The 26,331-nt window shown below is 37.1% G+C and overlaps 1 protein-coding gene and 1 pseudogene across 2 annotated transcripts in view; both read left to right on the top strand.

Annotated features, from left to right (window-relative positions):
- The window catches only part of EDA (ectodysplasin A), a 413,327-nt gene that overhangs the window by 93,701 nt on the left and 293,295 nt on the right, over window positions 1-26,331 (top strand). The gene's annotated exons all lie outside the window — the stretch shown is intronic.
- LOC113931168 lies at window positions 4,810-5,978 on the top strand (annotated as a pseudogene).

The following is a 26,331-nucleotide window of genomic DNA, read 5'->3' as shown; positions in this document are numbered from 1 at the left end:
TTCTTTATTGTGCATAATATATAAAACCTCTCTGAGAAATTCCTACTATTCTGAGAAGTCTATAGATAACTTGTTTTCTAGAGTTAATATCTGCCTTAAAAACACTTCAGAATAAAAACTTACTCCATCTGTTGTTGGGCATACTTGGTGAAAAAAAGAGGAGTATTTACTGTGCTATGCATTATTCTGTCAGGTCTCATTTTGTCATCTTTGTCAAAAGTAAAATCTGCTTCTTTAAGATTGCTGAGATTTTCTTTTTTTTTTTTTTCCTATTCCTAAGACATTTTATAGAAATATATCTTGTTTGGGTATGTTAAAGAATTTTTATTTGTATTTCATCTGTCAACTTATAGTTTTGTTTTATTGCTGTTTCTAATCTCAATTGTACAATCAACTCATTCAATAAATATGTTTTTTTCAATAAATATTTGTTGATGTACTATGTGCCAGGCACTGTGTTAAGTGCTTGTGATAAAAGATGAATAATATATCTAGTGGGGGAGTTAGATACAGAAATACTTTTGATATAGTGAGATGAGTGCTATGGGGGAGGCATGTAAGCACAGAAAAGAGATCACCTCTGCGTGTGGTGCCACTGAGAAGTTGACCTTTGAGTTATGTCTCTAATGATTAGTAAAAATACCTTGTTGAGAAAGGGCAGATGCGCATTTCAGGTAGAGGAAACAGGATGTACAGGGGCACAGGGGAATTGAAGGATTTGATGTATTCAGGGATCAAATGTAATTTGGCATGGCTAGGGTATAAGATGTGAGGCAAGAGAAGGAGATGGAGTGATAGATTCAACTGGAAAATTTTGCAAGTCGTTAAAGAGAAAAAGGAGAGGGATAATAAGGGTTTAAGCAGGGAAGTTGAATAAATTTTATATATCAGCAGTGGTGTGGACGATGGATTGGAGAGAGGTGAGGGGAAAGGTCAAGAGATAAGTTAGGAGGCTGGTGCTGCAAAAGCCCAAGTGAGAAATGATGAAGGCCTAAACTAGGGAGGTGACAGTGGAAATGGAGAGAAGAGCCCAGATTTAAGAGTTGTGAGGTTTCTCCTCACAATGGAGTGGATAGTTTGTCCCTATTATTCTCTTTCTAGTAAACCATAGAGTACCCCCATTGGATGAGGATTTATTAAAGCAATCAGAGCAAATAGCATAGTTGAACATCTACCAAGTAAAAATGAATCCTGCTGGGTGGAAATTGATGTGGAGGTGCTAGGATTTGGTAAAGTGAGTAACTGGATCTGGGTCAGTTTGGTCAGGATATCTCCTTGGGTGACTATTTCCTGGCCTCTTTTCTCTCATTAAATCTTCACATCTTTCCTCTTTACTCTCGGTTCCACATTTCTCCTTTAACTGAGAAAAAATAAAACAATCAGTTGTGAACCTCCAAAAGTTCTTCCTCCCACACCTACTCACCTACTTGCATCTGTGCCTGTTTTCTCTATCTTCTCTCCTGTTAATGTACACGCTTTTATCTAAAGTCAACCCATACACTTATGCACTACATTCCATCATCTCTTGCCTACAAAAGGACATTCCCCCAGCATTTATACCCTAGGTCTCCTTTTTCCTCTCACACCCCACAGCAAATCCCTTAGCAATTCTATCAGCTCTGAATTTTAAATATATCCACGCTGCTCCTCATCCTCTCCAGTAGTACTACCATCCTAATATAAACCACTTTTATCTCTGAACTACATTATTTCAGTACCCTCATAACTGATCTTTCTGCTTCCACCCTTGCATCTTATTTTATTCTAATCTCTACACAACAGCCATATGGTCCTTTTAAAACATAATCAAATCATGTTGCTCTTCTGCTCCCACTGGCTTCTTATGTAAACAGTCCTCAATATGGTTTACATAATGCTACTTTTTGACCACATTTTCTACGACACCACCCCTTACTCTTAGTACCAAACATGCCAAGTATGCCTTGGAGGCTCTGTACTTTCTGATCCCTCTGTGTGGAATATCTTTCTCCACCTCCACAGATAGGCACCGTATGGTTTTCTTCCTCACTTCTTTTGGGTCTTTTCTCAAATCACAAATGTCCTTCCAGACCACCTTTTACAGCACACAAAAATCTCCTGCACACTATCCTTGTTTAATGTCCTTTCTTGCTTTATTTTTCTTCATATCATTTATCTACTACTTTACATTTTTTTTCATTTATTTGTTTATTGCATGTTCTCCCCTTAAAATGACATAGTTCTTTGAGAGGGGATCTTGTTGTTAGCTGCTGTATCCACAGTACCTAGATGTATTAGGTGCTTGATAAATATTTCTCAATGAGCAAATGAATTAATTAGTGAATCAACCCTGAAGGAGAAGAGTCTTGAACATTTTCAAAGCTTGAAGGGATATGACTTGGTGAAAAAGAGGATGAAAGGCATTTCCAGACAGAGGCAGTGTCATTTACCAAGACAAGACTGTAAGAATGAGCTCTTGAGGTTTGGGGGATAGCAAGCATATTGTCTTACTACTATGAAATGGCTGTTAAGATTTGAATGGAAGTAGTTAGCATTATCTTCTTGCTTTTTAAATCCTATCCAGTCTTCAAACCCTTAAACCATACCTCTCCCGGGCCTCATTTGACACTACCAAGTTTTACTTTTGTAACTATACTGTTAGTTATTTGGAGGCAAGAACGTTAGCTAAGTCCTGTGTACTTGATAGATGCTCAAAATGTGTGTGTATAATGTTGGAAAGGGAAATTGCCCAGTGTTGCGAGTGCTTTAGTGAAAGAAATGGTCTACGTTTTGTGACTTTTGATCAGTGGACCATAATGAAAAATATTTATGACACTTAACATACCCACTTTATTGCTTTATGTAAGGTAGTGCTACTGAACATGTATTAATTCCCATATATAAATTTTCTGCTTTTATTCTGGGAAGATAGTCATATATGTCAAACTTCATCAAATTGTTCACTTAAATTGGTTGAGATTATTATACTTTAATTCTTCTTTAAATATTTAATAGAATTTTCCAGTAAAACCATGCCAACCTGCTGTTTTGTTGGAAGGTTTATAACTATAAATTAAATTTAGTAGATATAGAACTGTTCAAGTTACCTATTTCTTCTTGAATGGCTTTTGTTATTTTGAATCTTTCAGAGAATTGGTCTAATCCAACTCCGTGTCAAATTTATGGGCATAGAGTTGTTCATGTTTCCCCTTTCTGTCTTTTTAATGTCTGCAGGGTTGTTGTGTTAGTCCCACTTTCATTTTTCATATTGGCAATTTGTTTCTTCCTTTTTTTCCCTTGGTTTGTATAGCCAGAGGTTTATCAATTATATTCATCCTTTCGAAGAGCCAACTTTTTATTTCATCAACTTTTCTGAATTAAAAAAACCACTGGGGCACCTGGGTGGCACAGGCCTTTAAGCATCCTACTCTTGGTTTCAGCTCAGGTCGTGATCTCAGGGTCATGTTATCGAGTCTGCTCTGTGCTCAGTGCAGAGTCTGCTTGAGATTCTCCCTGTCCCTCTGCCCTTCCCACTTGTTCTCTTTCTCTCTCTCAAAAAATAAAATAAAATAAATCTTTTTTTTTTAAATCACTGATTTCTCAATGGAACAGAATTGAGAGCTCAGAAATAAACCCATGCTTATATGGTCGATTACTCTACAACAAAGGAGGCAAGAATAACCAATGGGAAAAAGACAGTCTCTTCAATAAATGGTGCTGGGAAAACTGGACAGCTACATTCAAAAAAATGAAACTTAAAATGGATTAAGGACCTAAATGTGAGACCTGAAACTGTAAAACTTCTAGAAGAAAACAGAGGCAAAAACTTCTTTGACATCAGCCCTAGCAACAATTTTCTAGACATGTATTCTCAAGCAGGGGAAACCAAAGCAAAAATAAACTGTTGGGACTACATCAAAATAAAAAGGTTTTGCACAGCAAAGGAAGCAATCAACAAAGTGAAAAGGAAACCTATTGTTGGAAAAAGATATCTGCAAATGATAAGGCATTAATATCCAAAGTATATAAAGAGCTTATATAACTCAACACCAAAAAAAAAAACCCCGCAAATAATCTGATTAAAAAATGGGCAGAGGACCTGAATGGATATTTTTCTTTTTTTTTTTAAGATTTTATTTATTTGACAGAGAGATAGCAAGAGCAGGAACACAGGCAGCGGGAGTGGGAGAGGGAGAGCAGGCTTCCCGCCAAGGAGGGAGCCCGATGTGGGACTCGATCCCAGGACTCTGGGATCATGACCTCAGCCGAAGGCAGACGCTTAATGACTGAGCCACCCAGGTGCCCTGAATTAGATATTTTTTCTAAAGAAGTCGTGGAGCTGGCAAACACACAAGAAAAGATGTTCAGCATCACTAATCATCAGGGAAATGCAAATCAAAATCACAACAAGGTATCACCTCACACCTGTCAAAATGGCTAGTATCAAAAAGACAAGAAATAACAAGTTTTGGCAAGGATGTGGAGAAAAAGGAACCCTCATGCATTGATGGTAGAAATGCAAATTGGTGCAGCCACTGAGAAAACCAGTATGGAGTTTCTTCAAAAAATTAAAAATAAAATTGCCATATAATCCAGTAATTCCATTACTAGGTATTTGCCCAAAGAAAATGAAAGTACTAATTCAAAAAGATGTATATACCCATCTATTTATTGCAGTGTTACTTATAATAGGATATGAAACAACTCAAGTGTCCTTGGATAGATGAATGGATAAAGATGTTGGGGAAATAAGGCCAGAGCTGTGGACACTTTTTCTGCCCAAGGTGTCTCAGATTCATTCTTAAGGAACTGAGAACTTAATCTTCCAAAATGTCAAAAAGACCATCTTATGCCCCACCTCCCAATCCAGCTCCTGCAACACAAATGCTCAGCACACCAGGGTCTGTGGGATACAATCCATACAGTTATCTTGCTTACAACTACAGGTTGGGAGGTAACCCAGGCACCAACAGCCTGGTCATGGCATCCTCTGTTATTATGATTCTAAAACGCCCAAAGCCACCAGATAAGCCATTAATGCCCTACATGAGGTACAGCAGAAAGGTCTGGGACTAAGTAAAAGCTTCCAATCCTGACCTAAACTTCTGGAAGATTGGCAAGATTATTGATAGCATGTGGCAAGATCTCACTGATGAAGAAAAACAATATTTAAATAAATAGGAAGCAGAAAAGATAGTGTACAATTAATCTATGAAGGCCTATCATAATTCCCCTACATACCTTGCTTAGATAAATGCAAGAAGTCATGCAGAAGCTGCTCTAGAGCAAGAAAGTCTCCAGAGACAGACTTGTCACCATCCTTTTTCAGAGAAACCACCACCTCATCATTGAAATCCTTAGAGTGTGGTGCCGGATGTTGTCAGTTGTCACAACAGCTAGAATGCAGATCCTCAAAGGACAGGTCCAATCCTTAATGGTTCATCAATATAAACTATAAGCAGAACCTCTTCAAAAAGAAGAACACCACCAGGAAAAGAAGAGGAAATTCATGAAAAGCACAGATTCATTTAACAATGAACTTAAAAGTTTATGTGGTGTGGAAGTAGAAGTGGATATGGAAAAAAAAAATTGCCACCCAAATTGCACAGGCAGAGGAGCAAGTTCGCAAAAGACAGGAGGAAAGGGAGAAATAGGCAGCACAGTAACCTGAATGCAGTCAGAGCTGCATGGTCCTTGAGGAAAAGCAAGCTGCTAGTAAGGCCAAGGAGAAGAAAGACAATGAGAGCATCCCATTAGAGACAGAGGAGACACACCCTGAGGAAGCGACAGAAAGCCAACAAAATGGTGAAGAAGGCACGTCTACTCTTGAGGACAAGTAGAGCAGGCAGGAGGGGGTGAACAGTATGGCTGAGGAAAGGACCAGTGATAGTAATACTGGCTCAGAGAACAACAGTGCAACAACGGAGGAACCACCAACAGACCCCACAGAGGAAGACAAGACAAAAGAAATGTTGCCTCATTTTATGTGTTCTCAATAATTTTTAAATGAGGGCACCTGGGTGGCTCAGTCCTTAAGTGTCTGCCTTCGGCTCAAGTCATGATCCCGGGGTCCTGGGATCGAGCCCCACATTGGGCTCCCTGCTCAGCAGGGAGTCTGCTTCTCCCTCTCTCACTCCCCCTGCTTGTGTTCCCTCTCTCGCTGTGTCTGTCAAATAAATAAATAAAATATTTAAAAAATAATTTTTAAATGAAAAAAATTCCATACAAATTTTATGATTGTTCTAGCTCTGTGAAAAATGCTGTTGGTATTTTGATAGGAATTGCATTAAATGTGTAGATTGCTTTTGGTAATACAGACATTTTAACAATATTTGTTCTAGTCAATAAGCACAGAATGTTTTTCCATTTCTTTGTGTCATCTTCAATTTCTTTCATCAGTGTTCTATGGTTTTCAGAGTATAGGTCTTTCACCTCTTTGGTTAGGTTTAGTCCTAGGTATTTATGGGTTTTGGTGCAATTGTAAATGGCATTAATTCCTTGATTTCTCTTTTTGCTGCTTCATTATTGGTGTATTGAAACGCAATAGATTTCTGTATGTTGATTTTGTAACCTGCTGCTTTACTGAATGTTTATCAGTTCTAGCAGTTTTATACACACGCACACACACACACATATACACACACCTACATATACCATGGAATATTACTCATCCATAAAAAGAAAGAGATCTTGCCATTTGCAATGACATGGTTGGAGCTAGAGAGTATTATGCTAAGCAACATAAGTCAGAGAATGACAAATACCCTATGATGTCACTCATGTGGAATTTAAGAATAAAACAGTGAACATAGGGGGAATAAAAGAGAGGAAAACCAAGAGACAGACTCTTAACTATAGAGAAGAAAACTGATGGTTACAAGGAGGGGAGAGGGGTGGGGGTGATGGGTTAAATAGGTGATGGGGATTAAGTAGTGCACTTGTGATGTGCATTGAGTGTTGTATATGAGTATTGAAGCACTGTACTGTACACCTGAAACTAGTATTATACCATATGTTAACTAATGGAATTTAAATAAAAACTTCAAAAAGATAAGTGTTTTTGAGTTTTAATGGTGTTAGGTGGTTGGTTTATTAATACTTTTCTTGTCCATATCACACCACCAAAGACTTGGAATGTTTAGCTTCATAAGCCGAATGGCATAGTCACCTTTTTAAGCCATTGTGAAGATGGTTCTTTTCTTTGGGTCTTATTTCTATTCCTCAACCACTAAAAGTCTCAGAATTTAAGTTAATTGAGAAAATGCCCACCTCTTTTAGATAGTTATCCTTTGATGCTGTACAATCTACTCTTACAGATGCCTTCCTACTACTGCCTGGGGTGCTTTCCAAAGCCATAGCCATAAACCTCCCAGTTCCCCTCAATAGCTTACTGAAAGTCCCTTTTCTTAGATACTTCCACAAAGAGTAGCTTCTTGAAAACATCATATATGAGTATATATTTGTTCACTTACCCTTTTTTATTTTTTAATCAATGTCAGATACCAAGAGTTGTGTTAAGGAGTTGACTGCAGCTATGCTTGGGTTGTATTGATCCAGAAATAGTCTCCATAGTTAAGAGTAGTTACTAGCTTATGAAGTAGTCATTAAAGTGAACATTGGACATAGACATTATGTATACTGCTTTTTGTTATAATTAATATTTGGTATGTTCTGATAAGTTCATCCTTATTGCACAGAAAATTACTTTTTTACCACGTTTTCTAAAGACTGAATAGATCACAAAGCTTAAGAAATTGAATATTCTTGCAGTGGATGGTGTAACTTCAAAACAATTAGCCCATTCCAGAAGGAAAACAGCTGGGAATTAAGTTCATCCCCTTGAAATTGTTCTACAGTAATCAAAACATTCAAAACCTGAAGGCTCAGGATACCATAGATCAGAGCCTACTTTTTTTAAAAGATTTTATTTATTTATTTGACAGAGGGAGAGAGAGAACAAGCAGGGGGGGTGGCAGAGAGAGGGAGAAGCAGGCCCCCCGGTGGAGCAGGGAGCACGATGTGGGGCTCAATCCCAGGACTCTGGGATCATGACCTGAGCCGAAGGCAGACACTTAACTGACTGAGCCACACAGGCAACCCACAGAGCCCACTTTTTGATAAACTCTTAGTAAAGTCTTGGAGACTAGAAGCAAGGTAGTTTGTGACACGTATGCTTCCCCAAAACTAGAATAGATGTTTCCACTAGAATAATGGTATATCTGATGGTATATGTTTCTTTTTTAAAAAAAAAGATTTATTTTTATTTTAGAGAGAAAGAGAGCATGTGAGTGGGGAGAGGGGCAGAGGGAGAGAATCTCAAGCAGATCCCCACCAACCACTGAGATTGACATGGGGCTCGATCCCACAACCCATGAGATCATAACCTGAGTTGAAACCAAGAGTCGGATGCTCAACCAACTGAGCCACCCCAGCACCTCTGATGGTATATGTTTCTTAAAGGTCCAAATATAATAAGTGGAAAAAAAGATGTGATATATGTATACAATGGAATATTATTCAACCATAAAAATGAATGAGATCTTGCCATTTGCAACAACGTGAATGGACCTAGAGGATACTGTGCTAAGTGAAATAAGTCAGATAAAGACAAATGCTATATGCTTTCACTTATATGTGGAATGTAAAAAACAAAACAAATAAAGAAGCAAAATAGACCCATAAATACAGAAAACAATTTGATGGTTGCCAGAGGAGAGGAGACCAGAACAGGGGAAAATGGTTGAAGGGGAGTGGGAGATACAGGCTTCAAGTTATGGAATAAATAAGTCATGGGGATAAAAGGTAGAGCATAGGGAAAATAGTCAATGGCATTGTAATAGTGTTGTAGGGTGACAGATAGTAGCTATTCTTTTGGTGAGCATAGCATGATGTATAGACTTGTGAAATCACTATGTTGTACACACTTGAAAGTAACGTTAATATTGTGTGTCAACTAAAATTTTAAAAATTTTATTGATTTCTGTTCTTATTATTTCATTTTGCTTACTTTGAACTTCATTTGCTATTTTTTGGTCTAGTTTTATTAAGTTGGATGCTTAGACTATTCAATTAAGACCTTTTGTGTTTTCTAATGTAAGCATTTAATGCCATAAATTTCCCCTAAGCACTGCTGTAGTTGTTGAATAGGAGTGATAAGAATGTACATCCTTGTTTTTTTCTTGATCTTAGGAGAGATTTAAATCTCTCACCATTAAGTATCTTGTTAGCTCTTGGGGCACCTGGGTGGTGCAGTCTAGGCATCCAACTCTTGGTTTCAGCACAGGTTGTGATCTCAGGGTTGTGAGATCAAGCCCTGCATCAGGCTCCACACTCAGCACAGAATCTGTTTGAGATTCTCTCTTCCTCTCCCTCTGCCCCTCCCGTTCATTCTTTCTCTCTAAAACAAATAAATAAATCTTTTAAAAGTTTATCTTGTTAGCTCTAGATTTTTAGTAGATGCTCTTTATCAGATTGAAGAATTTTTTTTCTTATTGGTAAATAAAAATTCAACTGAGTAAATTTAAAGATCAAATTGGCTCCATTCAACAATTCATTGATTGGACAGCATCACATCTAGCAAATATAAAGGAGCTCCATCAAGTTGCAGAAAAGGAAAGTTTTTTAAAGGCAGAGAGGGAATAAAAGAAAAGAAACTATTAGCAAAGAATGCATTGTCTTAGACAAGGTCACCCTCCCTAAGGAGAATCCAATCAGTGGACTACCTCTTAGTGCTGACCAGGAAATTCCAGGTTGGATGGTCAAAGGTCATATATCTGGGAGAAGCTGAAGCTGCAATTAGGTTAGGTATTAAGTCTTGGTGGGGTTTAGCATAAGTGACTCCACTGGGGCCTGCTGTCTCCTTTTAACACCAGTTTGCTTAAGTTTTTATCAAGAACAGATGCTGAAATTCATCAAATGCTTTTTTTTTTTTGTACCTATGGAGGATCATCTGCTTCTCCTTCTTTATCCTGTTTCTATGGTGAATTACATTGATTAATTTTTGAATATTTTATTGAAGTTTTTGCATCTATGTTCATAGGTGATATCGGTCTATAGCTTACTTTCTTAAAATGTTTTATTTGGCTTTGGTCTCAAGATAATACTAGCCTCATAAAATAAGCTGGGTCATTTTCCCTTTTATTTCCTGGATATTTGTGTGAGATTGGTATGATTTCTTCTTTAAATGTTTGTTAGAATTTGGGGTGCCAGGGTGGCTCAGTCGTTAAGCATCTGCCTTCGGCTCAGGTCATGACCCCAGGTCCTGGGATCGAGCCCCACATCGGGCTCCCTGCTTGGCAGGAAGCCTGCTTCTCCCTCTCCCACTCCCCCTGCTTCTTTTCCCTCTCACACTGTGTCTCTCTCTGTCAAATAAAGAAATAAAATCTTTAAAAAAAATGTTTGTTAGAATTCACCAATGAAGGGACACCTGGGTGGCTCAGTTGGTCAAGCGGCTGCCTTCGGCCCGGGTTTTGATCCCAGGGTCCTAGGATCGAGTCCCACATCGGCTCCTTGCTCAGCAGGGAGCCTACTTCTCCCTCTCTCTCCTTCTGCTTGTGCTCTCTCTGTCAAATAAATAAAATATTAAAAAAAAAAAAGAATTCACCAATGAAGCCATCTGGGCTTGGAGTTTTTCTTGTTAAAAGGTTTTAAACAACAGTAACAAAAATTTTTTTAAGACTTTATTTATTTGAATGAGAGAGAGATAGGGAGAGAGAGCCCGAGTGGGGTTGGAGCAGGCTCCCTATAGGGAGCCTGATGTGGGCTCAATCCCAGGATCCTGGGATCATGACCTGAGCCAAAGACAGATGCTCATGACTGAGCCACCCCGGTGAAAAAATTTTTAATAGATGTGTGACTATTTGGGTAATATATTTCTTCTTTATTGAGCTTTAATTGTTTCTGGGGGTTTTGTTTGTTTTTGTTCTTTAGGAATTGGTCCATTTTGTCTAAATTGTCAAACTGATGGGCATAGAGTTATGGATAAAGGTGTGTTATATATATATGCAATGGACTATTTACTCAGCCACAGAAAAGAATGAAATCTTGTCATTTACAATGATGTTGATGGAGCTAGAAAGTATTATGCTAAGTGAAATAAGTCAGTTAGAGAAAGACAAATACCATATAATTTCATTCATCTGTGGAATTTAAGAAACAAAACAAATGATCATAGGGAAAAAAAGAGCCAAACCAAGAAACATACTCTTAACTACAGAGAAAAAAAAAAAAAAAACCTGATGGTTACAGAGGGCAGGTGAAGGGGAATTGGTTAAATAGGTGATGGATATTAAGGAGGCACTTGTCTTGATGAGCACTGGGTGTTGTATGTAAGTGTTGAGTCACTCTGTTGTACACCTGAAACTAATATTATGCTGTATGTTAACTAACTGGAATTTAAATAAAAAGAAAAAATGTGTAGAGACTTCCCCACAATTTGGGAGCCATTTAGGCAAGCAAATATTTACTATTAAGCAAAAAGCGTTAAAAATGAAAAATCCTCAACTGTAAGGAGAATGCTTGTTCATGTCTTTGATACACATTTATATGAACATGAGAAAAAAAGTATTTTAATTTAAAGGAAATCAAGTCCGAGTGGTCACCCTTTCTTCAAATGTGATCTCCTGTCACCTTCATTTTGACTGCATACCCCTCACTATAGAACTTCATCCATACTGACCTGCGATTTCCAGCACAGCATGATCAGCTGACTGTGAAGCTTTCTAGGTCCCAATCCTATGTGGGTTTTTTTTTTTTAACAGCAATTTAAAAACCTTTTTGTGGTTTGTTTTATGAACCAGAATATGGTCTAACTTGGTGAATATTCCTTGTGTACTTGTAAAGACTGTGTATTTTGCTCTTGCTGAGTGGAGTGTTCTATAAATGTCAGGTAGAGTTTGTTAATAGAGTTGTGCTTTTCTATATCCTAACCGATTTTCTGTCTACTTGTTTTATCGATTGCCAAGGAAAGAGTGTTAAATTCCCCAACTATAGTTATCGATTTTCCTATTTCTCCTTTTCAGTTTTATCACTTTTTGCTTCATGTACCCTGAAACTCTTGCTAACAGCATGCATATTCAGGATTATTATGACTTTTTTGTGAATTGATCCTTTTATCCCTGTGTAATGTCCCTATTTATCCCTGGTAATATTCCTTGTTCTGAAGTCTACTTTGTCCTTTTTTAATATAGCTACTTCAGCTTTATTTGAATTATGTCTTTATATTTAAAGTGGGTTTCTTGTAGACAACATGTAGGGTTCTTTTAAACCAATGTGACAATCTCTGTCTTAGGTATATTTTGACAATTTACATTCAGTGTAATTATTGGTATGGCTGGATTATATACTACCATTTTATTATGTGTTTTCTGATTGTCCTCTTATTCTTTTGTTTTCCATTCTTGCTTTCTTTGGAATACTAGTGTTTTCATAGCCCATTTTTATTTATTGGTGTTTTGCCATATCTCATATTTGTGTGTTGGTACTTGCTCTATGGATGACAAGTCACATAATATTGCATTGTCTACTTTTTTAAAAAAATTTATTTATTTGTCAGAGCACAAGCAGAGGGAGTGGCAGGCAGAGGGAGAAGCAGGCAGCAGGCAGAGGGAGAAGTAGGCTCCCCACTGACCAAGGAGTCTGATGCGGGACTCGATCCCAGCACCCTAGGGATCCTAGGATCATGACCTGAGCTGAAGCAGACGTTTAACCAGCTGAGCCACCCAGGTACCCTGCATTTCTACTTTGAGTTAACATTGTAATACATCAGGCAAAATACAGACACCTTACAATTGTATGGATCTGTTTACCCTACTCCATTTATATCATTGATATGTGATTTACACCTACATACATTGAAAATTCCACATACCACATCATGAGTTTTGCTTCTAAGAGTCATACAGATTTTTACAGAACTTGAGTATAATTTTTAATATTTACCAGATATACACTATTTCTGTCACTCTTCTGTCATTTTCCTGCAATCTCATTTTCCCTAGAAGAATTTCCTTTAGAGAAGATCAGCTGGCAGTGAATTCTCAGTTTTCCTTCATCTGAAAATGTCTTTTATTTCACCTTTATTTCTGAAGATTATTTCACTATTAGAAGTCTTGGTTTATAGTTCTATTTGCTTAGCACTTTAAATTTGTTTTTCTACTGTTTTTCTGACCCCCATGGTTTTTCTGTTTTGTTCGAGAAATCCATGGTTCTTTGAATCTTTGTTCTCTTATATACAGTGTTTAATTTAACAAAACTGATTTCAATATTAAAAAGATCTTTGGTTTTCAGCACTTCAGTTATGATGTACCTAGGCATAGTTTTGAGTTTATTATGTTTGGGGTTACCTGAACCTCTTGAATCTTATAAGCATGGCTTTTGCCAAATTTGAGTTTTTAATCATTATTTCTTCAAATATATTTTATATGCCCATTTCTTTCTCCTGGGATACCAATGACAAGAATGTTAGAATTTTTGATGTTCTTTCACAAGTACCTGAGCATTTGTTAATATTTTTTTCAATATTTTTCCTCTGTTACTCTTACTTGATAATTTCTGTTGACCTCTCTTAAATTTTACTCTTTGTTATGTCATTTATGTTATACTATGAGCCCAAGTCATTTTTTATTTTTATTTTATTTTTTTTAAGATTTTATTTATTTGACAGAGAGAGACACAGCGAGAGAGGGAACACAGGCAGGGGGAGTGGGAGAGGGAGAAGCAGGCTTCCTGTGGAGCAGGGAGCCTGATGTGGGGCTCGACCCCAGGACCCTGGGGTCATGACCTGAGCCGAAGGCAGATGCTTAACAACTGAGCCACCCAGGTGCCCCCAAGTCATATTTTTAAAATAATTTGAGATTTTGTATATATTTCTAAAATTTACATTTTTTTTATAGTTTCATTTTTTCTGCTGAAATTACTATCTTTGCATTCATTTAACATGTTTACCTTACTGCATGGAGGATAATTTTAATAGCTGTGTATTTATTTTCTATTGCTGCATAACAAATTGCCATGTGCTTAGCAGTTTAAAACAACACACGTTTGTTATCTCTTAGTCTTTGGTGGTCAGGAGTCTGGGAATGGCCTAGTTGCTCTGTCTCACAAGGCTGTAATCAAAGTGTCACCTAAGCTAAATTCTCATCTGGAGCTTGGGGTCTTCTTCCTAGCTTACATGATTGTTGGCAGAATTCAGTTCCCTGGAGCTTGTAGCCCTCCCACATGACCCTCTCCATAGGTAGCTTACATTATAACATCTTGCTTCTCCAAGGCCAGCAAAGCATCTCTCTTTGTCGTCTGCTAAATTACAGTCTTATATAACATGACATAATCTCTGAAGTGATACCTCATCACCTTTATCATGTAATGTAATCTAATCAGGGGTGTGATATCCCATCACCTTTGTTATAGTCTATTGCAAGTCACAGATCCTGCCTGCACTCAAGGTGGGGAGGATTACATAAAGCTGTGGTTGCCAGGAAGCAAGAAATCATTTGGACGTCTTCTTAGGATCTATTTGTCACAAGCTGCTTTCAAGTCTTTGATAATTCCAACATCTAGATCATATAGGGTATGGCATCTGTTGATTGGTTTTCCCTTGAGAATTGGTCACATTTTCCTGGTCCTGGTTCTGTGTATGTTGAGTAATTTTGGATTGTATCCTGGACATTGTGAAGGTTATGTCATGTAAACCATGCGTCACACTATAATCCTCTAGAGAATTTTTTTAGAAGATACTCAAGTTAGGGTCAGACCACAAATTTAATCCTGCCTTCTGTGGGTGGTGATTCTAATTTCAGTTCAATTCCAGGTTATTAGTTTGCTGTTTTATTTCTGCTCTGTGCATGTGCCACTCAAGTGTTTGACCATTGGGTAGTAGTTTACTTTTTTAAGATTTATTTATTTATTTTAGAGACAGAGAGAGTGCATGAGCAGGGGGAGGAGCAGGAGAGGGAGAGAGAGAGAATCTCAAGCAGACTCCCCGCTGAGCATGGAGCCTGGTGCAGGGCTTGATCTCATGACCCTGAGATCATGACCTGAGCCAAAACCAAGAGTGAGATGCTTAACTGACTGAGCCACCCAGCTGCCCTGGGCGATAGTTTAAATCTTAGTTCATTCCTCATGCCCTTTGTTATGATCTTTTGTGTCTTTCATGCAGCTGTACAGCTTAGGGATGAGCACAGGACTTATGTGGGTTCATTCACAGAATTAGGAGATCATTTTCTCTAGCTCTCTTCTATACAGAATTTCCTTCACGAGCCCGCTCTTGAGGCCATGGTGCCCCCTTTCGTGGTTCCTCTGGCCAGAAAGACAGCGTATCCCTTGGATATTTGGTCGCTTACACAGCCATCACTGCCAAACCACTCCATGACTGTGCAAAGCTGCTAGAAAAAACAAAACAAAACTCAACAGAATTACATCCCCCTCTTTGGCTCAGAATAGTCTCTATTATGGTTACTCTGCCTAGTAATATGGGGTTTTTATTCAAATTTTCACCAATCCCGTCACTATGCTGCTGTGGAGCTCTGCAACTGGGATCCACTCTCAAGAAAAACGTGCAAGAGAAAAAATATATACAACATCCACCTTGTTGCAGGCCCCTTCACTAAGTTTTAACTCTCTTTCACAATTTACCTGCTTTGATTACTTTTCAGTCTTCAGGTACTTGATTTTTTAATTTTGTCCATCATTTTTAGTTGTTTATCAGAAGAGATAGGCTATAGTTGGCTTATTCTATTTTGGCCAGAACTGGAATTTGGCCTTTCACTTGTAAAGTATCTGTATATTTATATTTTAAGTAGGTTTCTTATAGACAATAAATAGTTTGCTTGTGCTTTTTTTTAAATCCAATCTGACAATATATGGCTTTCAATTTGAATGTTTAGATGATTTTCATTTAATGTAATTATGGTTATATTTGGGTTTGAATCTACCATTTTGGTATTTGGATTCTATGTGTTCTGTTTGCTCTTCAGGTTTTTTTCCCCCCTCTCTATTCTTGCCTTCTTTTGGAGTAACTGAATTTTTTTAATGATTTCACTTTATCTCCACTATTGGCTTGTTAGCTATACACCTTTGTTTTTAGTGGTTACTGTAGGATGCCCTTATTACAACCTCCCTTAAAGTAATATTGCACTATTTTACACACAGTGTGAGAACCATATACCTCTATTTTACCTTTTCTATCCTTTGTACTATTGTTGCCATATATACGTTTTACTTTTAAAAGTACTATAAACCACACAATGCTTTGTTATTATTTTTACTTTAAACAGTCATTTATCTTTTAAGGAGATTTTTTAAATGACAAAGGTCTATATTTAGGATTTATGGCACCCTGTATTCCTTTCTATAAATCAAAGTTTGCTTCTGGAATAATTTTTCTTCTACCTGAAGAGCTTCATTTATATTTTTTTATAGTGTACGTCTGCTGCTGATTAAATCTCTCAGCTTTTATTTGCCTGAAAAAGTCTTTATTTAGTGCTCAATTTTGAAAGACAACTTCACTGGGTAAAAAATTCCAGGTTGACAGACTGTTCTTTCATCACTTTAGAGATGTCACTCCACTGCCTTCTAAATAGCGTAGTTTCTGATGAGATGTCTGTGATCATTCTTACCTTTGTTCCTCTGTATAATATGCCTTTAATTTGAATGCTTTTAGCATTTTTCTCTTTATCACTAGTTTAATGTAATCAGACTGGACACCTTTGTGTGGTTCTCTTTGTGTTTATCTTGCTTGAGATTTGTTGACCTTGAATTTTCAGGCTTATCATTTTTAATAAATTGACAAATTTTGGCTATTAATTTTTTTCCTGTATCTTATTAGGAGTCCAATTATCTATTCATTTTTAAAAATTTTAGTCATTTTGCTCTTGGTGCTTCATTTGGGATAATTTCTATTGCTTAGTCTTCAAGTTTACTGATCTTCTTCAGTATGTAATCTATTAATCCCAATCAGTATTCTTTTCATTATAGATATCATAATTTTAATCTTCAGACATTCTATTTTTTATTTCTCTAAAGTCAGTAGTGATGTCCCCTATTTCTTTCCTGATTCGACTAATTTGATTATTCTGTTTTGATTTGTCAGTCTAGCTAAAAGTTTCTCAATTTTTTAGATCTTTTCAAATAATCAACTTTTGGTTTATTGACTTTTCCCTATTATTTTTCTATTCATATTTGAGTAATCTCCATTCTAATCTTTATTATTTCCTTTCTTCTGTTTGCTTTGAGTTTGGTTTGCTCTTCTTTTTTCAGTGTCTTAAGCTAGGTTATTGATTTGAGGTCTTTTTTTAATATAGACCCACCTATAAATTTCTTAAGTATTATTTTAGCTACATTCCATAAATTTGAAATGTCATGTCTTCATTTTTAAGATCTCAAAATATTTTCTGATTTCCACCGTGATTTCTCCATTGACCTATGGATCATTTAATAGTATGTTCTTTAATTTCCACATATTTGTGAATTTCCCAAATTTAGTTCTGTTACTCATTTCTAATTTCATTCCACTGTAGTCCGAGATTATTTGCATGATTTATGTCTTTAAATTTACTGATGCTTGTTTTATGGCCTACCACGTGATCTAACCTGGAGATGTTCTATGTACATTTGACAAGAGTTTATATTCTGTTTTGGGATGGAGTGTTCTATTCATGTCTATTATGTCTATTTGGTTTATAGTTTTGTTCAAGTCTTCTATATCTTTGTTGATCTTCTACCTAGTTGTTTTAGTCCTTGCTGAAAGTGGGATATTGAAGGCATTGACTATTACTGTTGAATCGCCTGTTTCCCCTTTCAGTTCTGTCAGATTTTGCTTCATGTATTTTGGAGCTCTGTTTTTAGGTATATACATGGTTTATGAGTGCTATGTTTTCGTGATGGGTTGACCTTTTTATCATTATATAATATCCCTGTTTATCTTTAGTGAATTCTTTGTACTTAAATCTATTTTGTTTGATATAGCCACTCCAACTTTCTTGTACTTGCTGTTTACATGATATATCTTTTTCCATTCTTCTACATTCAACCAATTTATATCTTGAATCTAAAGTATATGTCAAACTCAACCCCCCAAAATCCAAAAAATCCAGTCAAGAAACGGGCAGAAGACATGAACAAATATTTCTCCAAAGAAGATGTACAAATGGCCAACAGACACATGAAAAAATGCTCACTATCACTTGTCATCAGGGAAATACAAATCAAAACCACAATGAGATACCACCTAACACCAGTCAGGATGGCTAAAATTAACAACTCAGGAAACAACAGATGTTGGTGAGGATGCGGAGAAAGGGGAACCCTCTTACACTGTTGGTGGGAATGCAAACTGGTACAGCCATTCTGGAAAATAGTATGGAGATTCCTCAAAAAGTTAAAACTAGAGCCACCCTATGACCCAGCAATTGCACTACTAGGTATTTATCCAAAGAATACAAACATAGTGATTCAAAGGGCACATGCACCCCAATATTTATAGAAGCAATGTCCACAAGAGCCAAACTCTGGAAAGAGCCCAGATGTCCATCGACAGATGAATGGATAAAGATATAGTATAGAATGTTACTCAGCCATCAAAAAGAATGAAATCTTGCCATTTGCAACAACATGGATGGAACTAGACGGTATTATGCTAAGTGAAATGCATCAGTCAGAGGAAGACAACTCACATATGATTTCACTCATGTGTGGAATTTAAGAAACAAAACAGATGAACATAGGGGAAGGGAAGGAAAAATAAGGTAAGATGAAAACAGAGAGGGAGGCAAACCATAAAAGACTATAGGAAACAAACTGAGGGTTGCTAGAGGGGAGGTGGGTAGGGGAATGGGGTAATTAGGTGATGGGTATTAAGGAGGGCACTAGAAGTAATGAGCACTGGGTGTTTAATGCAACTGATCAATGACTAAATTCTGTCTCTGAAACTAATAATGCAGTATATGTTCATTAAATTGAATTTAAATTAAAAAATTTTTTAAAAAATTAAAAAACATGTCCAATAGCATATAATTGAATCTTATTTTTTTAAAGATTTTATTTATTTATTTGACAGAGAGAGAGACAGTGAGAGAGGGAACACAAGTAGGGGGAGTGGGAGAGGGAGAAGCAGACTTCCTGCCGAACAGGGAGCCCAATGCGGGGCTCGATCCCAGGACCCTGGGACCATGTCCTGAGCCAAAGACAGAGGCTTAACGACTGAGCCACCCAGGTGCCCCTTAATCTTATTTTTTAATATAGTATGACAGTCTCTGATTTTTGATTGGATTGTTTAAATCATATTTAATGTTCTTATTGATGTAGTTGAATTTATATCTGTTACTTTTTGTTTTCTATGTTTTGTGTCTTTTTTCCCCTCTATTTTTGTTTTGATGCTTTCTTTTGATTAAAATAATATTTTCTAGCATATTATTTTAACTTTATGATTTTTTCCAGTATATTTTCACTTTCCTGCTTGTTGCTCTAGAGCTTACCATTACATCTTAGTTTATCATAATCTAGTTCATATTTTTACCAACTTAATTTGTGTGAGAGATGGACATCTTACCCATGTATAATTCTATACTGCCTCCCCTTTTTGTACTATTATTATTTGTTATACATCTATGTGTTACAAACCCAACATGTTATATTTATTATCTTATAATTTATATTTTTAAAGACGCTGAGAGAATAACAGCAAGGACGTACATCTTTATAGAGGTTATCATATTAATCTTTCTATTACTGTTCTGATTTGCTTCAGTTTTTCCTATAGATTCAAGTTACCATCAGGTTTCATTACCTTACTTCAGTACAGCTTATTCTCACCCACCTCCCTGGTGCTGCTATTGCCAAACTTACTATATTTCTATATGTTATATGCCCAACAATTTCATAAGATACATATATTTTAATACAAATAAATTAATTAAAATGAGAAAAATATACATTTGAGTATCTTTTATAATTATAGAATTACCTTTACAAGTACTCCGTGTTTTTTATTGTGGGATCAAATTATCATCAGGGTTACTTTATTTCAGCCTGAATAACTTCTTTTAGCATTTCTTGTCTGGCAAATTTTGCTAGTAACAAATTCTCTCAGTCTTTGTTTTTCTGGGAATGCCTTTATTTTACCTTCTTTTTTGAAAGAGAGTTTTTCTGGATAGAAGATTCTTGATTAACAGTTTTTTTCTTTTCTTTCAATATTTAAAAAAAATCCTACTGCTTTTCAGCCACCGTTGTCTTTGATAGTACTTTAGCTGTTAAACTTATTGGGTTCCCTTGTGTGTGATGAGTTATCTCATGCTGCTTTCAGGATTTTAACTTTGTGTTTCAACATTTTTGTGATTATTTGTGTGGGTGTGGATTTCTTTACCTTTATTTTACTTAGAGTTTATTGAACTTTTTGTATGTGTAGGTTAATGTTTTTCACCACATTTGGGGAGGTTTTCAGCTATTATTATTGCTAATATTTTTCTGCCTTTTTCTAGCTCATTCTAATACTCTCTTACATATATGTTGGCTTATTTAATGGAGTCCTGTATTGCTCTGATGTTCTGTTCATTTTGGTTCATTTTCTCTATTCTTTAGATTGCGCAGTTTACCAGTCTTTCTTCAAGTTCACTGATTCTTTCTTCTGCTGGTAAAATCTACATACAACTCCTCTAGTGAATTTTTTACTTCTATTATTATAATATTAAACTCAAGAATTTCCATTTGGGTTTTAATAATCTATTTATTTAGATTCTGTATTTGATGTGCCATTTTTTGTGTTTTTTTTTTCAATTTAAATTTTAGTTAGTGAACATACAGTACAATATTGTTTTCAGGGATGGAATTCAGTGGTTCATCACCTATATACAACACCCAGTGCTCATCACAACAAGTGCCCTCTTTGATACCCATCACCCATCTAGCCCATCCCCCATGATATGGCATTGTTATGATAGCTTCCTTTATTTCTTTAACAATGGTTTCATTTAGTTTTTAAACATATTCATACTATCTGCTTTGAAAATTTTATTTGCTAAGTCCAATATCTGAGCCCTCTTAAAGACTGTTTCTATTGCTTACTTTTTCCCCTCTGTATGAGTCATACTTTCCTGTTTCTTTGCACGTCTTGTATTTTTTTGCTGTTGCTGAAAACTGGACTTTTTAGATGATTTATTGTAGATAAATTAATACAGATTACAGCCCACCCCCTTCCCAGGCTGCCTCTTGTTGTCTTTTGTTGATTTGTTTTATAACTTGGCTGTCCTAGTCATTAAAGTCTATTTCCCTCATTGTGTCAAGCCTCTGATATCACCTCAGAGGGTGCAGGTTTGGTGTGTGCATAGTCACCTTGGTATGGCAGTGGTTTTAGCAGAACCTATTTGACTGTCTTTTTCTCTGGTCTCTCTGTTGTCTGTCTCTATTGGTACAATCATCTATTACCACCATTAATTGCTATCTGACTGTTTTATTGTTTTTGATAATTTCCTGGGGCATAATTTATTCCATCTAATCCAATTAAATTTAGGCCCTTTTGCAGGGCTAGTTTGTTTTTTAAAGATATTTATTTATTATTTATAAAGATTTTATTCATTTAAATGAAAGAGCGGGGGGAGGGACAGAGAGAGAGAGGGAGAGAGGCAGACTCCCGGCTGAGCAGGGAGCCCAGTGTGGGGCTCAATCTCAGGACCCTGAGATTATGAGCTGAGCCAAAGTCAGATGTTTAACTGAGCCACCCAGATACCCCTTATTTATTTTAGAGAGAGAGAGACCAGGAGAGGGAGGGGTACAGGGAGAGGGAGAGAGAATCTCAAGCAGATTCCACACTGAGCATGGAGCCCAGTGCAGGGGCTGAGATCCTGAGATCACAACCTGAGCCAAAACCAAGAGTCAGATGCCCAACCAACTGTGACATCCAGGCACCCCTGTCTGGGTAGTTTTGAGACCAGTATTTTGAGATTTACTGTGACCCCGGGAAGCTTCTTCTTAGCTATATCTTTCCCTGGTTCTCTCTCTTCAGCTTCTAGCTGATGCATGGTTTTGTTACCATGGAGGAACCAGCCCCTACTTAAGGGCTCACCACTGAATTCTCCATTGTTTTCTATAGTGGTCTGAAGTTTGAACTTCCTCATACTCTGTTCAAAATAGTTCTCTTGGGGAGAGTTCTGGAGTTCTCTATTTTTATCACCTTCCTATTCTGCTGGGTAAACATCTATACCATTCCTCCAGAGGTGGAGGTTAAGACTGTCAAATAAAGCCATAAATGCTGAATATAAGACCTTTTGTTGTTTTAAAAATCTCCTTAAAAGATAAATGACTGTTTAAAGTAAAAATAATAACAATGCATTGTGGGGTTTATAGTATGTGTAAAAGTAAAAAGTATATATATATATAGCAACAATAGCACAAAGGATAGAAAAGGCAAAATAAAGGTATATGGTCCTTACACTGTATGTAAAATAGTCTAATATTACTTTAAGGGATGTTGTAATAAGAGCAATGTAGTGCAACCACTAAAAACAGTCTTAACTGGCCTGTTTCTCAGTTATATCCCTGCTTTATTCATGGTGTTCTGGGTTCAGTTGGTAGCTTCTGGACTTCTTGGTGTTCCTCTCTGGAACCTCATCTTATAAGCAAGCTGAGGTGAGGGCATTCTTGATCTGCCATGCCTGGAGTAGAGTTTCTGGCCTATGAGTAGTAGCTGACCTTACAGCCATGCCCACTCAGATTAGAGCTTCTGAAAACAGGGTTGGGGGATGATGATTAAGGTGGGCATCCTGCCACACCCCATGTGACAGTGTAATCCTAGGTTTTGAGTTGGGGGAAAACTGCCCTCTGTTGTTGCCTACAACTGTCAGAGTAGCTTCTGTCAACCCTGAGTTGGGGAACTGGGGGGTAGGGGCAGAGGATGAATCATGTTTTAAAAGCCACAAACTGTCACTGTTCTTACCAAGATTTAGATTTTCTTGAAGAAATGTTTCTTGGTTTGCTCTGTGTCCTTAGGACAATTTCCAGAGAGTTTTAGTGGTTGTTACTTTTTTTTTTTTAAAGACTTTATTTATTTATTTGACAGATGGAGACATAGCAAGAGAGGGAACACAGGCAGGAGGAGTGGGAGAGGGAGAGGGAGAAGCAGGCTTCCTGTGGAGCAGGGAGCCCCACGCGGGGCTCAGTCCCAGGACCCTGGGACCATGTCCTGAGCCGAAGGCAGATGCTTAACGACTGACCACCCAGGCACCCCAGTGGTTGTTACTTTTTTATAATTTTCACCAATTATGGTTCTTTACTGGGCTGAAAGTCTGTCAAGCTCTTCATGTCACTATTCTATAAATCATTCCCCTATTCCTTTCTCATGGTTTTATCCCCAGCTTTTGAGTAGCTTCCCCTCATGCATATATGCAGATTCAGTAATCATCCAAAGACTCAAGGAGACCTCTTAGTAGTATCTCTGGAGCTCACACTCTCTGTTCAACTCCCTCGTCTCCTATACTCTGCTCTACAATTTCAAACCACATCGGGCCCTCTGAACTCCAGTCTCTGTCTCTTCAATTCCATGAGCTCTGTTTGAATTCCCTCTCCTTGCACTGTAGCCTGGAAACTGCCTCCACACAGTAAGCTGGGGCAATATTGCACTTACCTTGTTTATTTCCCTTTTGAGGGGGATCACAGCCCTGTGTTACTTGTCTGATATTTGAGAAACGGTTGTTTTATATCTTTTTTTTTCCTGGTTTTCTAGTCACTTAAGGATGTAGAGTAAATCTGGCCCCTTTTATTCCATTTTGGCTGGAAGTGGAATTCCCCTTCCAGTGCTCTTCGGCTACTTACTTTTTGCATAGTGAGTAAGAGCCAAAATTCTAGGTTTGATTTCTGACTTTCTAGTGGTTCAGGCAGGTCACTTCACTTTTCTGCGCCTCATCTCCTTCTACAAAGTGGAGATAATACGAGTACCTTCCTTCTAGTATTATGAGGATTAAGTGAGTTAATGCTTATTAGGTGTTTATAAGAGGTTATGTCCAATAGGAAGTTGAAATAAATTTCACCACCACCACTATTGTTTTTACCACTATCTTTATTTCCAGTATTATCATTGGGGAAATTGTCTAAGGCATTACTTGTGGAAGGGATATAGAAGAGGACTAGATCAAAATATCTAGTGGTTATTGCTAAATATTAGACACCATATAGCAGCTGGATTTTTGTATGAACTCTCATTTATTTGTATTAATGTACAAATTTAAGATGGTAGACTCTTGGAGATGTAAGAGATCACATATATCGAGTCACTTATTTTGCACAGGAGCCACGTTAAGCCTGTAGATCTGATTCCCTGGGCTAAGATTATATAATAAGTCAGTCTCTGACTTCCATTAAATGTTTTTGGTGTCACACCATGATATTACTTGTCTTTTCTATACCTCCTGCTTTCCTCATGACAATCCAAGTGAAAATGGTGCTAGTAAGTCTTTAAAATAAGTGATTTAAAAAATTGATGTATTAGATAATGTTAACTGCCTACATGAAGTCTTTGGGTAATTCACCCTAGGGGTAGGTGAATATGTTCAATACCCAGGCATTAGCAGAATATCCATGGCCTGTTTCTATTTTATGAAGATCTGGAAATAGTTAAGGTGGCTAATTTTGGAAATGTGTTGCATTTCCATCTGGTCTGAATCAATGAACTTGAACTTTATGCTACATGAGATGGAGACATTTTATTTTTTTAAGTTTTTATTTAAATTCCAGTTAATTAACATACAGTGTAATATTAGTTTCAGGTGTACAACATAGTGATTCAACACTTCCATACAACATCCAGTGCCCATCACAACAAGTGCAGTCCTTGATCTCCATCACCTATTTAACCCATCCCCCCACCCACCTCCCCTCTGGTAACCATCAGTTTTTTCTCTATAGATATGAGTCTATTCTTGGTTTTGCTCTCTCTTTTTTCCCCTTTGCTCATTTGGTTTGTTTCCTAAATTCCACATATGAGTGAAATCATATGTTATTTGTCTTTCCCTGACTTATACTCTCTAGCTCCATCCACATCATTGCAAATAATAAGATTTTATTATTTTATGGCTGAGTAATATTCCATTGTATATATATATACCAACTCTTCTTTACCCATTCATCAGTCAGCGGACAGTTGGGCAGTTTCCATAATTCGGCTATTGTAGATAATGCTGCTATAAACATCAGGGTGCATGTATCCCTTCGAATTGGTATTTTTATATTCTTTGGGTAAATACCTAGTAGTACAGTTGCTAGATCCTAGGTTAGTTCTATTTTTAATTTTTTGAGGAACCTCCATACCATTTTCCAGAGTGGCTGCATCAGTTTGCTTTGAGGTAGAGATATTTTATGAGACACCAGTTTTAGAGACTGTTATATAATGTTCCCAGAATCTTCTTTTTGGGTTTGAAGTTTAATTACTTATCTGGGCAAAAATAATGGGGTATCTATACTATCTGATGAAGAAAGCAAGTGGATGCCTCCTATTGACTTGGATACCCTGCTTTGAGCCCTCAAACCTTCCATGTATGAATGATGTACTGTGTCAGGAGAACAGTGCATTTGATGCTTTACTGTAATGCTCTTCACCATATCAAGGTGGTATTATAATAAAACTGAGAATCTGTTATTGTCAGGCATTGTGCTATACCCTTGACATGCATTATCTCATTTCCTCCTTACAGAAACATTTGGAAGTGGGTATTATATTCCAGTTTTACAGAGGAGGAAACTGAGGCTCAAAAAGATGAAGTATCTTTTCCAAGATTACATAGCAAGCCAGGGGTAGATATGAAATTCTGACCCTGGGTGTCTTACTCTGAAATTCTGTACCTCCCATAAGACTTGGAATTATTACTGTGATCTTTGGTCATAACACAGCTATCCAATGCATGGCTCTACTGCATGAACTCGTAAAGGCAATGTTATAAAGATACTCCAGCATATATTTGTACCCTCAAAGGTTAACAGAAGAAACAAGTAATTAAAGGTTGCATGTTAGATAAAATTTTGGTGAAAGAATAAAAGAAGCTAAAAAAATACTATGAACTGAACCCCTGAATGGTATCTACCCACTGGTTTTACCACTCAGCAGGTGACCTTCCAAAAAAGGATTGTAAAAGGCTAAGCAAAAAGGCTTTGTGGTCATTGTGATTGTGGGGATGGGAGGATAGTGCTGCTAGGTGCTTTATTTATATACTTATGAACTGCATAATAGTGCTTTAAAGTAGGTGATATCACCCCATTTTCAGGTAAAGTACTTGAAACTTAATAACTTGCCTAAGGACACAAGCTGGTATATTCTTATTATAGAATGTGGCTGTCATCCCCCAGGTCTGCCCACTCTACAGTCCATGTTTTTTTTTT

The sequence above is a fragment of the Zalophus californianus genome, chromosome X, assembly GCF_009762305.2.
Source record: "Zalophus californianus isolate mZalCal1 chromosome X, mZalCal1.pri.v2, whole genome shotgun sequence".
NCBI lineage: Eukaryota > Metazoa > Chordata > Mammalia > Carnivora > Otariidae > Zalophus > Zalophus californianus.
Note: the sequence above shows the minus strand (reverse complement) of the source record. Positions and strands in the feature narration are given on the sequence as shown.